The sequence below is a fragment of the Orcinus orca genome, chromosome 12 (genome assembly GCF_937001465.1).
Source record: "Orcinus orca chromosome 12, mOrcOrc1.1, whole genome shotgun sequence".
Lineage (NCBI taxonomy): Eukaryota > Metazoa > Chordata > Mammalia > Artiodactyla > Delphinidae > Orcinus > Orcinus orca.
The window spans coordinates 39,045,227-39,060,575 of record NC_064570.1 but is presented as its reverse complement, the minus strand read 5'-3'; the positions used below and the strand labels follow the sequence as shown (position 1 = coordinate 39,060,575).

The following is a 15,349-nucleotide window of genomic DNA, read 5'->3' as shown; positions in this document are numbered from 1 at the left end:
CCTACTCTTCATGACTTCAGCCTTTTTAGCTTCTTTCTGTCCAAAAAAAAAAAAAAAGCTATGAGTAAGTTAATTACTTGAAGTAGTTTCATCTAATAGCACTGCTATTTGCTGATACATGCAAGCACAATTATTACTCCACCTGGCCTGGCAGTATGACAGACATTTGATGGATGAAAGATTTTACAATGTATTTTATTCTTCTAAGCATTGCGCAGGCCTTTACTAGGGTCATATGCATGACAAATAGACCATATGTTTTAAGGAAGTAGACAACTGAGGTTTAGAAATCAGCAAGTTGATCTACAGACAAGGAGCTGAAGCCTCTACTGCCGTTAACCTGTGTTCTATTGGGGGAGCCATACAAGAGAGGTATGGAAAATATTTGACAAGTATTAAACCAATGTGTTTTTATCCCTCTCCCCCATCAAACATGTTCTATCACAGTGATTCTGTTGGTGTAGCCCATGGAAAAGGGGTGATGACAAACGCTACTTTAAGAAGATGGAAGACACGTAGTAGCGAAAGCCTGTGTTACAAAGTAGGCAGTCAGCCCACCCCCTTGACCCAGTAGCTTAGGGGCAGAAAAAGAGAAAGAAAAGATGGGACAGGAAAAAGGGAGTGAGGCTTTTAATGGAGAAGGGCATAAGGGCTCTTCAAAGTGTGGGCTGGCCCACACTGGGTGAGTAGGTGGAGTGGCATAGGCAGGCTGAGACAATGTTTTGGTTCTCCTCCGGAACCTCCCTCAGGTCTTGTGCAATGTGAATGCTGAGTTGACAGCCCAGCACCTAGTCAAGCCAAGCAGACTCAACCACAAGTTCAGTAAGTATAATATCAGCAGTAGGACAGCAAAAAGCACAAGAATCGGATGGAGCCAACCATAGTTCACGGGATCTGGCCAGTTCACTAACAAAGCAGCATAGGATGGTGGCAAAAGGCATGGGTTATAGAGAAGACTGCCTGGGTACAGTTCCTGGCTCTGCCATTTACAGTGTAGTAATATTGCACAAATAACATCGTTTCTCTCTGTCTCAGTTCCTTCGACTATAAAACCAGGATAATGCAAGTATTTACCTTATAGTGTTATTGCAAGGATTATATTAAGCAATGCACGTAATCAATTAAGAACAATGCTGAAATTATAATAGTCATTCACTAAACATGGTTGAGTTACCCAAGAACTAGCATGAGGCCAGAGATTTCCCTTTCCATGCTGTTTTGAGAAGATATAAATCCCTCCCTTTCTCCTACTTGAGGAAATTAAAGAGTTGAGGAGATACATGTAAAAGATAGAATAATTAGAACAAACCAAACCTAAAGAGACTATTTAAACAATTGGATTAAATTAAGTTTCAAAATGGAATATAATTTATATAATTTCTTTTTCATTTTTTCTTGCTACTAGCTGACAGAATTGGGGACAGGCTGATGAGTAAGACCAGATTAGTTAATAGACTAAGAAAAGATTCTCTTTTTTTTCCTTCATAAATTGTAGTGTGGTTAGATATCTGGTCCTGATCCCCAAATAAATAAATGAGCATTCTCTGGTGGTAATGATATGTGACAAAACCCCAAGTGGGTAAAGTCATGTAATGATTGTATAATAAAAATCCCAGCATTCTTCTTAGTTGATTTTTACATGTATAAAGTCATATATAATAAGGGAGCACAGGGCCAGGGAAGAACTCCCTGAGAAAGCAACACTAGGGTTTAGGCTTGAAGTTGAGAAGGAGTCAGGGTTACTTATATTTGGAGTAAGAGTTTTCAGATAGAAGGAATAGCAATGCAGAGGTTCTGTGCCCAGAATGAATTGTTATTGTTTTAGGAACGGAGGGAAAGGCAGTGAGGCCAGAACGATGTAGATCAAGGTATGTGTCATGGAGGGATTTATAGGTCATGGTAGGGAGTCTTAGTGTTTTGAAAAGAAATGATAAACCACTGGATGTTTTAAATTAAGGAGTAAGATGATCTGATGCACATTTTTACAAATCATTTCTTTGCGTGGAAACCATTTTCTCTCTAAGAACACATGCGTGGAAGAGAAGTAGAATGAGGTAAACAGACAAGTGAACATGATAGTTTAGATGAGGGTGATGGCAGTGGAGATGGAAAAAAGTGGATGGATACAGAATATGTTTTAGAAGTAGAGCCAACAGTTTCTGCTGATGCATTGGATGTGAAGTTGAGAAATTGAGGACAATTTCTTGAATTTTGGCTCTAGCCGGGATGAATGAAAGCAAATACCTTTTACTGAGGTCAGGAAGAGCAGTTTGGGGTTGTGGCCCCAAGGAAAGAACAGGCGTCAAGGATTCTGTTATGGATATATTTAGTTCAAAGTGCTTACTGTGTTCTCGCCAGTTTTCAGTATCAAATGGGCAAGCACTGTGAATGAGTCTGGCGCGCTCTGTAAAGGTCATGGCTTGGGCATGTAAAACTAGGTGTCACCAGCCATATAGACCAGCATTTAAAACCAGAGGACAAGGAGCAATCGTCTAAGTAGAGAATACAGATAAAGGAGAGGATAGGGCTTGGGAACTATTTATGATGAAGCAAAATGAAAACATAATAAGTGAATAAAAAATGTTTCTCTGTCTTTCTCTCATATATTTGTAAATGAACTGGAAAAGTGCTTGAAGGATACAAGCTAAACTTGTAACAGATTCTGTGATGGGTGTGGTATTGGAGGTAGTTGAAGGAAAAGGCTTTAACTGCAAGCATTTCGGTATTGTCTGAAGATGCCTGACTTGAATATACTTACTAATCTTATTTCTTTTGCAATTAAAACACAAACACTTGAAAAGCATCACAAGTAATCCATGTCCATTATAGACAATTTATAAAATGACACCAAGCCAAAACAATAAAAGAAAAATCAATCATAACCCCATGTCTCAGAAGCAATCATTTAAAATTTCAGGATATGGACTTTTTCTTGTGTATATATATTTAGATGTAGAAACTTCAATATTTTATTTTTAGATTTTCACAGAAAAAAATTCACAGCTTGTGTTATTAATTTCCATTCTATCCTATGATTATTTTTTCAACTCCCATGTTTTGATACCACTTATGTCTCTAATCCAGATTTCAATCCTATGTACCATACTCCTCCATCCCTTGCTACCACATGATTTCACTTGGAGATCTTCTAAGACCAGATTCAAGGAATTAGACTTGAAATTTGTCAGTTTCTACAGTCTCCACATTCTGAGTTTTGGTAAAGGGCACCATTACCTTCCAAACCAAAATTTTTAGGCAAGTTCTCATCCCTGACCTACCTCATTCCCTTGCTATCCATATCTAAATTGTTAGTGTGCTCTACAAATTCTACATTTTATGTGACTCTCAAATCTGAATTTAGCTATCCTCATTGCCACGGCTTCAGTTCAAGCCTTCAAAATATTTTTTTATTGTTATGGCAGCTGTTTAATTCTTTTCTTGTCCTGTTATAACCCAATCTTTCTAAAAAAGTAAACCCGATTATGGTCACTCTATTATTTCAAGCCCCTCAGTGACCCCACCACTGTCTGTATAAAAGCTGAACTCCACAAGGCGTTTCATGATGGCACTCCTCTGCCTTGGGTGCCTTGTATCTCATTATTTCACCCTCATCTTGAGTCACAGGGATGTACCTGTGGTTTTCAGAACATGCTCCGGTCCCAAGGTTGCTTGGTAGAATACCTGATAGAATACCTGACACCAAATAGCCATTCAATGCATGCTTACTGAATACAAGAAAGTAAGTTTAAGAGGGTTCCCAGAGCCTACAGTGTGGACGTGTGAAATAGCAGACTGTGTAGAGATGAGAAATTCAAATGAAAAAGGAGCTGTATCAAAAAGCTTCAGAATAAGGCAGGAATACATGAAATCACAGAGATATAGTATCCAGGGACTCATATTGTAACCCGTGCTGTCCAACAGAAAGATAATGTGAGCCAAGTAGATCATTTAAAACTTTCTAGTAGCCATATTAAAAAAGTAAAAAGAATCAGGTAAAAATAATTTTACTAAGATCTATTTAAGCCAATACAGCCACCATATTTTCATTTCAATGCATAATCGATATTAAAATGATTAAGATACTTTACATTCTTTCTTCATACTAATTACTTGGAATCCAGTGTGCATTTTATACTTAGAGCACATTTTTAACATAGAGTAGTCACGTTTCAAGGGCTCAATAGTCACAGGTGGTGGGTAGCTACTGTAGTGGACAGCATGGGTCTAACATGTACAGAGAAGAAGGAGGGGAAAATCTGGTGTAACACCGTGTTGTTATCATTGGGGGAAGACAACATGCATCCAGAAGTTCAAGCTTGAAGGATTTAGGAACGCTACATTTCACTGCCTGTGGATGGAACTGAAAATGAATCAGAGAAGTTAAAAATTGAGAGTAAAATTTAGGAAGAAATTTTAGGATGAAGAGTGACAGTAATAATCATGATGCAGAAATGGGAAGTCCAGGGACTTCCCTGGTGGAACAGTGGATAAAAATCCACCTGCCAATGCAGGGGACATGGGTTCAATCCCTGGTCCGGGAAGATCCCACCTGCCGTGGAGCAACAAGCCTGTGCGCCACAACTACTGGGCCTGCACTATAGAGCCCATGAACCACAACTACTGAGTCTGCGTGCTACAACTACTGAAGCCCGTGCACCTAGAGCCCGTGCTCTGCAAGAAGAGAAGCCACCGCAAGGAGAAGCCCACGTACCACAAGGAAGAGGAGCCCCTGCTCGCCACAACTAGAGAAGGCCCAATGCAGCCAAAAATACATAAAATTAAATCTATAAAAAAAAAAATGGGAAGTCCAAAACTAAAAGTTGTATTACTGTGGTACAAGAAAACAAGAGTTAGCTACTTCAAATAGGTTATCAAAAAGCTTATGTATTTAGATTTTGCCAAAGGTTCTTTTCTGGTTTACTTTTCATGGCCTCAGTGGAAAAAAAAATGACCATTTCAGAAATTCTTATAATTTATTATATATTTAACAGCATTTTTCATTTGTTGTAACTCAAAATCCAAAGTAATAGTTTCCATTTTGGCCACCTTGATTTATGAGTGAGTCAAAATCTCTAAAATAGTACAGGGTGGCAGCAATCACTAAGCAGGACTTGATGACTGTACCTCTCTCTCCCCTCCAGTAAATAGCTGTGAGTTCAGATAGAGCACAAAGTGGAACCCTGGCACCTTTATTAGATAAGTACACTAAATATAGTGAGGTAGAGCACTATTCATTTACACACTTCTGAAGAAACCAGAGCAGTTCTGATGTGTCAGAACTGATAAAAGGTGCTCAGAAACAGGCTGCCTGGTTTTGGTCCATGGAGAGAACACGTCTCTGATTAAAGATGTGAAAAAACTCAAGACATAATCTTTACAAGGGAATTTCTCATAATTAGATTCTCTATTTGTAAATAAGTAATAGTCTTCCTTTTTCTGGTGGACTATTTTAACTCTTGGAAGGGTAGTTTATGAATTCTTACAAGTAGAAAAGAAAAAAAGAAATGCAGAAGATTACACTGAAAGCAGCAAATCCTTTCACATATTAAGTCAATTGGCTATTTGAACAACGTCCTAGTATTTACCATGTCCGTAAGCATCTGATGACTTAACATGCAACAACCATCAGTAAATATTCCGCTTCTATATAGTCTTTCCTTATTCAGTTCTTCCTGATTATTTACCTAATTTCCCCAAAGGATAAAACACTTATACTATTATTTAGCTTTTTGGTTTTGAACTTCAATGAACATTTAATGTATTTCTTTGATGTACCTTTCAATAAAGAAACTCAATTTTCTTCACTGATTTTTATTCAATTTTTTTTTTTACCAAATTTGTACATCTTTTGAATCTTAGCACTAAAAAAAGAACAAAACTTCATTTTTATCACAAACAGCAGAAGACTGATTTATATAGGCCATGGAAAGTTGACTACAGATCTAGGCTTTTGAACCTAGTTATACAAAGTCTCTCTAATGATGTACTTGTCTTTATGACCTATATTTGGTCCAAGTATAACCCTCTACTGGTGGGGGAAGGTGGGCAGGCACTGGGGAAACAAGTTGGGCTGTGATTTGTGGGAGAGGAGTACTGGGTGTGGGGTAAAGTAAGTCTATAGCTTTTGCAGAAATAGTGGCTTTTGAATGTCACAGGCAAAACTGGTTATCTGTTGCAGGATAAGAAAACACTTGGCATTTCTGTATTTATTTCAGGTTAAATAATGTTTAAACATATATTTTAAAGACATATATAATTGTTCATTGAGACTAGTAATGTTACTCTTACTTGAAAAAAAACCTCAAGATAATGTTCACTTTGTTTTCTTCTGCACAAACCCATGATTCTCAATCCTAAATTGGAGCCTCTTCCTCAAGAGTTTTAAACAGTTGTAATTCATGACAGTTCATGGCAAGATCCTAAATTTCCTGGTGATGGATCTCTGTGCCGGTATCCACTGCTCCAGTGGCCTCATTCAGCTCACTGGGAAGCAGTCCTCAGAAGGAAGAGTTAGTCAAACTTCTCTAACCCTAGTCAGGCTTCAGGGAGAGGACTTTCTCATCAAAAAAAAAACCCTCGGGAAACCCGCTTTTAAAGTCTGCTTCCATCATTTTGAACCTACAAATCTATCAATACTATAACCCATCTGCTAATGATCTTAGACAACCATATACATTTATTTTATTTAGAGAACTGTTTCCTCTGCTTCTTCCAAGTTATTTTATAGAAATATTTTCCATACAACCAGGAACAAACACTTTGGCAAGAGGGAATTGTCAAAGTTAATCCATGATAACGGAGAATGGGGTTCAGATAATTTATATTTGCTTAGGCTTTACTTTTACCTAAAGGAAAAAATAATATTGTTGCTTTTAAAGGTTTTGTCGTATGGAATCTATTTGTTTGTTTCTTTGTTTTGTTTTGCTTTTGCTTTTTTAAAGACAAAACTATAGAGGGAATTTCTGAGGGATTAAGTAATACTTTAGGTGTATTTAAGACAGTTAGTTACTGCATTTGGTTAGTCACTCTGTAGATACAAAAAACAAAAAGTACAAACCCAATATGTAATAAGATTCTAAAAAGAATGAATAATAATTACAGAAATTTTTAAATTGATTGATAGTATTTAAACTAGTTACAGTTGGGGTATATTTTAATAAAGCTGTCTTTAAAAAAGGAGGGGAGTTATTACCAAGGCCACAAAAAAAATTATAGTCAGATTGATGTTCAAAGTTTATAGCACCTGTAACTTTAACATACTCGGATGTAAGCTTCACTGTCAAGTTCTTAAAAAAAAGAAAAAAAAAGATTCAGTCTCCATTTACAGGACAGTCCGTGGCCTGTAACAATCTGTAAGGATGAGAGAGAAAAAAGCCGGATTAACGTGTCACTCTCCCATGCTACCAAACCATGGGACCTGCAAATCCCAAGAAAGAGGGAGACTCATACAAGGTCACTTGGGATTAGGCATGCAAACTAATGGCCTTACTCATTGTTCCAAGGGGTCCTGTGATTGGGCTTGAAGCCAACACACTTCAGCCAACAAAGTCTCTCAATTAGGTACAGTCCCAATGCCAAGTTTCTCAGCAAGAGCATGTGAAAGGGCTCCTTTTGACTTTTGATCAAATCCATTTAAAATCTTTGCCATGGGACTCTGAAAATCACCATTTAAAAAATATGTCTGGAATGCCTCATACCTGGGAACTAATATTAGGTACTTGTTCTTATTATAGAGATTATCATCAATGAGTTCACAATGCTCTCAAGATTCAAAACGAAATATTGCGCTGGACCTTGGTGGAAACAGGAAGTCCATTCATATTTGCCAGCAGTGCTAGACTATCAGCTTTTTAGGGTGGGGGACTTGTCTTATACCTCTGCGCAGGTGCAGGGCCCTGCACATGGTAGACACTTAACGAATGTGTTTTTGATTGGAGGGATGAATTAAACAGATTTGTTTACTGAGCGTGCAAAATAATCGTCAAACAGGTGGTTTACCATTTGGAAGAACGTTTTCTACCCTGTTTTCCCAGTTACCTATGGTGAGACCTGAAATGTTTGTCCTTTTAGAACAGAAGAAGAGCTTTTTAGACTGGGAAATCCAAACCAATGGCAGTGTGCCTGCTTTGTGGAGGTTGCCTAATCCCTCCTGCTTTGGAATGTTCATTTGTGTTGGGTTGTGAAGTCTCCTGCCTAGGCTGTGATCACAGAACTACAGAGGAAGTCTTTTACTTCTGCACTCTTTCTTTTCTTTTCAAGTGTAAAAAAAACAACGTTTGTCTAACATGTAGTACTGAATACTTTGTTTTCTGATCATATTTGTCTTTTCTATTAAATTTTTTGGTGACGATAATAAAACAATGAGTCACCATCCATGAGAAGGATCCACGCATATTTCCCTTAAGAGGGACACTCCCATGATTTCAATTCAGCTAAGGTGGACACAGTAAGTGGAGACATTGAACCCAAAAGCAACCGTGTTAGAACAGACTGTGGCAAATTTCGTGGCTTGTGCATAGGATTATCTGCTATACTGCTAAGCTTCCCTACGTGGAGCAAAACACATCTTCAAAGAGAGAAACTGGTTTTTTGTTTTTTTTGTGAGAAATGCAGAAATTTATGAGATATTGAACACTTAAATCTCAACCATGAAGGCTTTGAGGGGGTAAACTGTAAAAATGTACTTTTACAAACTTAAACAATATTTGCAAACTTAATTGCCTATAGTGTTCAAAAAGGTAAAAAAATCTGTGACGTGGGCCAAATATCAGATGAATGGAGTGGTAGAAACTGTGGGGAAGTGGTTAAGGTTGTGCCTGTTTCAAAGTTGTTCAAATTCTCGGAGACACACACACACACAGGGACACTCAGAGTCACGTACCCTGAGCGAAATGTATCAGTGACTATATGTAGCCCTTTGGCCATTATTTTTAACACATGAATTCTACTGTTTCGTTTAGTTTTTCTAGGACAGGGGGATTTTTCCAAGTGAGAGTCAAGTCTGGATCTGCATCCTGTCATGTGAAATTTTTAAAAAGGTGTAATTTCAAAAGAATTAAAGATTCAGCCCGGTGGAGGTTAATTCCTTCTAATCCCTTCCTAATTCACCAAAAACTCAACCCACTACTACCATGACCCAATATGGTCTTAGACATGACCCTTATTCAGTGCTCCTCTCCTTGAGCTCCCCCTAGAGGTGAGAGTCTGCCACTAACAGACTCACTGGGGCCACTCACTGTCTTCTGAGAAAAGACAGGATAAATACAGTGGTACAAGGGTGGCACTGGGATGATTGCTAAGAACATAACAATCAAAAGGAAAATAAGAGCAATATTTAGATGAATTTATTCCTCATGTCTTGTGCACCAAATAAACATTTAGCGCATATACTATATGCAAAGAATTGTAAATGTTCTGGAAAATACTGAAATCACCAATAACACATTTCCTTCCTCTCTCTTTGGGAGAATTAAAAGCATACAAAAAGCAACATTCTTCCCACTTTCTGACCTTTGTAAATTTATCTTTCACTAATTTTTCTACTAGGTACTTCTTAAGTAATGGTGTTCTTCAGAAATCTCTTCAAATTCTCCTTTTCTTGCTTTTCTATATTCCTTTATTTATGAACTCCCATTCATTCTTCTGGTTCTAATCACCACCTATTTTCTGAAGACTTCCACCTTTATATCTCTAGTCTGAGCTTTTCTTTAAGTTACAGATTCATGTTTTCATTTTTGTGCTGAAATTCTTCACTAGAAAGTTCAAAGTCACTTCAAACCAACACACCCAAATGATAATTCAAGGCCATAAGTATTTAATGACAAATAAGCATTGTCAGTGGTAAGTGCTATGAATCTAGAAGATCACTTTGGGCTGAGGTAGTGTGGAAAACTCTCACGGCACAGCTAGACTTGGGCAGGACTTTGAACAAGAGATTGTTTGTGGGCAACAGTGTAAACGAAATCAGGAGCACATCTATCATCACTCCTTCAACAGAGACTTTTTCTGCCGTCCCAATACTTTTCAGGTCCAAGCTCGGTTTTGAGCTCTATTACAATACAAATTTTTTAAAAAGAGAGAGAAAAAAACTTGCCTCATGGTAATCTTTCTCTCTCTACCTACTTTCCCCCCCTTCTAACTGGAGAAATTGGAGATTGGAGACCAGATAAACAAAGAGGGAACAAGCCACATTCCACTCACAACAGAAATACATATTTTCTCAAACATACGTGGATTTCTCTATCTCTGAAAACCAGAAACGGCAATCCTGAAGCCCAGTTGAGAGTTGGCTCTTGAATACCAGGCATTTTCTTTATTCCTTCTGCATCCACTTGAGATTGTGGATCTGGCCCTGCCTTTGTCCCAGCCAAGTAGCTGAATGTAGCCTCTGACACTCTCAGCACTGCCCTGCAATCTTGAAAAAGGAGTAAAAGGACTGCCTTCTTTCTGTTCCATCCCTTGCAGTGGCACTTTCAACTTAAGCAACTCCCAGCCCAAACTGGACTTTCTACAATCCCATCAGGCAAATTTTTTTGATGCTTACTTCAAAATAAAATAATTTTTCCTTCTTTTCATCTTATGCTATGTTGTTATTTAGAAGGAACATGGGGAGGTTTATCTGTTCCTTGAGTAATCACAGTGGTTGTTTTTCCTGTACAGATTTGTAGATAATTAAGAACGTAATTTTTCTTTTTCTTAATGGACAACTAGATACACCATGAAAATCTTAGCTGTGTGGAACTTTTTCACAAGAGAGAACTATGCTCTTTACTATGATAGCCTCAGGGGCGAAAGAAGTTATACTGTGACAGCTTACAGAAAAGGCAATAGGGTGGTGAGACTTCAATCAAAAACAGTAGGCTGGGAGGGAGACTCAAGAGGGAGGGAATATGGGGATATATGTATATTTATAGCTGATTCACTTTGTTATACAGCAGAAACTAACACACCATTGTAAAGGAATTACACTACAATAAAGATGTTAAAAAATAAATTAAAAAACCCAATAGGCCCCATTGAAGTGTTCTAATGTTCTTCAGTAACCACATTGACAGTTACAAGAGATTTAAAAATTTAATTTATTTTTTGTAGACTTTGAATGGGAAAGTGTCCATTCGCAAGGCAGGTAAATATCTTTAAGTATTTATCAACCCGCATCATGAAAGAGATCTTTTATAATCGCACCTGTAGGAGTTAATCGGGCAATATTGTATATCATGACTTGTCTGCCATGATACTGGCTTTGTTCTGAAACTGAAGGGCTATTTGCTGAGTCTGTTTAATGAAAGACTATGTATTTTCTTTTGTAATTCCAAGAGTCAGAAAAATTTAGCTTGGATCAATGAAGAAATATGCATTTGAAGAAAAAGAGGAAGTTTCCTGATTTTTACTTGTTTATAAGCTAGAGCTTGCATTGGAAAGTAGTGAAAAATATGTTTTGTTTCTAAGGTAGAACAAGACAACAATGCACTTGGCATAAGTTTTGAAGGAGTAGTCACTTGGCTTTAAGGAATTCATCCTACAGAGATACATGTGGTTCCTGCTCCTCTGAGCTTCAGCAGAATGAAGAGCATGCAGAGACTAAGGCCTAGTGTGACGTGTTTCAAAGTTCAGGATACAAATATGGTTATAATATGGTCATCTCCAAACCCTCCCCCAATCAATCACCTTTCCCCTACACTGTTTCGGACAACGGCAACAGAAACAGTATCTCTCTTTCAGCCCTTCTCTCCCCCCAAAATAAAATTACCCCCAAACCCTCAGAACTTAGTCCAAAGGAAGTAAGTGTGAGACTTTGTCCTGGTTCCAACACCAAGCAGAGAGAGAACTGTCTGTCTGATTAGACCCCTTCTGCCGTTGCTTCTCCCCGGCGCATAGTGTTGATGTTAAGGACTCAGCCTGCACAGCTTGATAGACAGTGTTTCTGTACTGTTGCTAGGTTACTCTTGCTGATATATATACACACCAGGCCATAGGGATGCCCTGCATTATGTGCCAAGGTTACAGCTTTTTTTGGGTTGGTATCACCATGCTTAACTACTATTCCTGAAAGCACATAAATGGAGGAAAGAGTATCCCCAGCATATAGAACAGAGTGTGTGAAGATTCAGAGATAGGAGAAGTATGGCTATTTAGAGAGAGAAAAATACTGGAAAACGGTATCAGTTTTTACCAGCAGTTATTAACTCTGGACTATAGGATTATGGATGATTTTGTTTTCCTTATACTGTTTTCAACTTTTTCTCCAATAAAACCACATTACCTTATTATTTAAACATTTTAACATACCCAAGAGAGTAAAAAATCAGTGGCATTGGAAAAAAGTTGAACTTAGGAGTAATATTATTTAAGAAAATAGTACAGGGCAGAACTCAAGCTGGAAAATGAAAGGGAAGAGAGAAAATGAATTCCTACACTGGTGTAGGAATCCAGGTCTAGAGTGAAGAGGTCTTGGCCTGGGTACTGGCAGATGCTGTGGAGGTTATAGTGATATAAGAAATAATTTAGAGCTGAAATCAAGATGGAAAGTTTACTAGCCTGTTCCTCCTACAGTGTAGGTGCCACCCATACCAGATGTCTGAGAATTATCCTTAATCCTTTACTTTTCCTTCTCTCTCAAGATTTTTCTCTTTGTCTTTGGTTTTCTGCAATTTGAATGTGATATGCTTAAGTATACATATTTTTGTATTTATCTTGTTTTTGTTCTCTGAGCTTATTGAATCTGTGGTTTGGTATCTGTCATTAATTTTGGAAAGTTCTCAGCCATTATTACTTCAAATACTTCTTCTCCTCTAGTGTTCTAATTATGTATATATTACATCCTTTGAAATTGTCACAGTGTCCTTTGATGTTCTCTTGTACTTTCTTCATTCCTTTTCTCTTTGCATTTCAGTCTGGGAAATTTCTACAGAATTACCTTTAAGTTCATTGATTCTTTCCTCCATCATATCCAGTATATTGATGGGTCCATCTTCATTCTTATTTCTGTTATATTGTTTTTGATTTTTAGAATTTCCTTTTGTTTTCTTTCTTAGAGTTTCCTTCTCTGCCCACATCATCAAACTGTTCTTGCATAATTTCTGCTTTTTCCATTAGAGCGTTTTAATATATTAACCACAGATATTTTAAATTTCTGCCTGAAAATTCCAAGTTTATGCTATATCTGGGTCTTATTCTGAGGCTGCTTTTTCTCTTGAAACTTTTTTCTTTTTTTGCCTTTTGCATGCCTTGCAGTTTATTTTTGAAAGCTATGATGTATTGTATAATAAGAATTGAAGTAAATAAACTTTGGGTGTGCAGTTTTATGTTCATCTGCTAGGAGTTGGGTTGGGCCATGTTGCTTGTTTTAGCTGTAGATGTCAGAGGCTGCAGCTTCCTCTAGTGCCCTTGATTTTGTCTCTCTTGTTGACTTTGAGCTTCCCTAAGAACTCTTCCTTGGACAGAATCTGCATCTTGCAGCCCTTTAACCTGTAATCCACTGCTATTACTCTGGAGCCTTGTTGATGTGGTGGTAAGATATGGGAAGGGAAAGCGTTCTCTAATCCTATGAATAAATCTCAGTCTTTCAGTGGGCTTGAGTTCCTGGGCTGTTACCTTCACAGGTGTTTCTTCACCTTTTTCCTCTCCTTATATCAGACGGGAAGGCTAGAGGAGCAGGAGTCGAGGAAAATGTCCTTTCCACTCATTGGATAAGGTTCTGTAAAGTTTTTTTTCCCTCTGAATATAAGCCTTTGTTATAGAGAACACTGTGGAGCTCTGCACCTATTTCATATCTGTGCTTTTCCCCTCCCCCTGCCAGAGCCATAAGGGGATTTTCTTGGCTTTTCACAAAAAGAACCTGGTGGGATTTCTGGAAGCATAACCCATAGAAGTGTGGGTGGTCTCCCTAAGACTGTGCCCTTAAAGAGTTTCTCACCCTCATGCTAGCCCACACTGAGTCTCCAGTAATTCATCAGAATTACAATTTTTGTTCCTACTAGTTTATGGTTTCAGAGGCTTCTTCCCCCGATAAATATATCTTAGCTATGACTCTGGATTCTTCTGTCTTGCCAGATTTTGGGGTGGAGGTTTGCCTTGTGACTTTAGTTCTCTGATGGGTCCAAGAAAAGTCACTAATTTTCAGTTTGTTCAGTTTTTTCTTGTCTTAAGGACAAATGGGACATCTTCCAGACTTGAAACATGTCAGAGCTGAAAGCAGAGTACCTCTCCTCTTCTTCATCCTTGCAACCATTAATCAAAGAGTCCCGGTTTTATCTTCCAACTATCTCTTAAATTCATCTCTCCTTTTTATCCCCACTGCAATTGCTTTCATGGAGTTTCTTTGTCTCCAACTTAGATCATTTCAGAAACCTCATAAATGGTCCCAGTGTCCTTAAATCCCCTCAAATTATGTAAACATACATCTAGTTTTCCAGAGATGGTCCCAGTTTATGCCTATTTTCTGCGTGGGATGATCATGGTGCACCTTTTACAGTCTCAAAGCATGCCTGTTTGGCAACAATGATGTGGTCACCCTTGATTCACCCAGGATTGTGAATCAATCTTGGCCTGAATCCACCTCTGCCCTCAAATAATCTTTCTAAAATTTAAATATGATCATGTCCCTCCTCTGTATAAAATTCTTCAAGTTCTTTTCTCAATCTATAGGGTAAAGTCTCAATGCCTGATTAGACAAGGGCATCAAAGGTCCTCCGTGACTTGATTCTGCCTTTTCTGCCTAGTTATTATCATGCTTTCTCAACCTCTTAAATTTGAAGACCTAACAAAATAGAGCTACTTGGTATTCCTTGAACACAACATGTTGCTTTAAACACTGCTACCGGATTTCCCTGGTGGTCCAGTGGGTAAAACTCCATGCTCCCAGTGCAGGAGGCCTGGGTTTGATCCCTAATTTGGAAACTAGATCCCGCATGCATGCTGCAACTAAGATCCTACGTGCCACAACTAAGACCTGGCACAGCCAAAATAAATAAAATAAATAAATATTTAAAAAAACAAAACAAAAAAAACAGTGCTACCTTTGCTCTGAAACCATCCAAGGCCCGTTCTTCCCCCTACCAGCCCTTCCTACCCTACCTCTCCCAAATTATTTATAAATTATTATAAATTAATTATGGTTAATTAATCATGCCATTCATAGTTACATATTATTATAACCATTGTTTTGTGGGCTCAGTCACACATATACAAAGACTACACTACAAACACATACTACACACACTAGATTATGAACTCCTCAAGAGCAGAAACTATGTCCTAATCATTTGAATTCTTGGTGTCCGACATAGTAGGTGCTCAGTAATGTAGGTGGTATTCAACAGTCACTCTGTTGAGTTGCATTAGGAGACAG

The 15,349-nt window shown here is 38.0% G+C and overlaps 1 long non-coding RNA gene across 4 annotated transcripts in view; it reads left to right on the top strand.

Annotated features, from left to right (window-relative positions):
* The first annotated feature begins 251 nt into the window (after positions 1 to 251).
* Positions 252 to 15,349, top strand: part of LOC117197115 (uncharacterized) — a 75,480-nt gene continuing 60,382 nt past the window's right edge. For 3 of the 4 annotated variants that reach the window (XR_007470638.1, XR_007470639.1, XR_004477633.2), the window contains exon 1: positions 252 to 372. This is a non-coding gene — a long non-coding RNA (uncharacterized LOC117197115). The remainder of the gene's footprint in view (positions 373 to 15,349) is intronic. The other variant, XR_004477631.2, reaches the window with a different exon arrangement.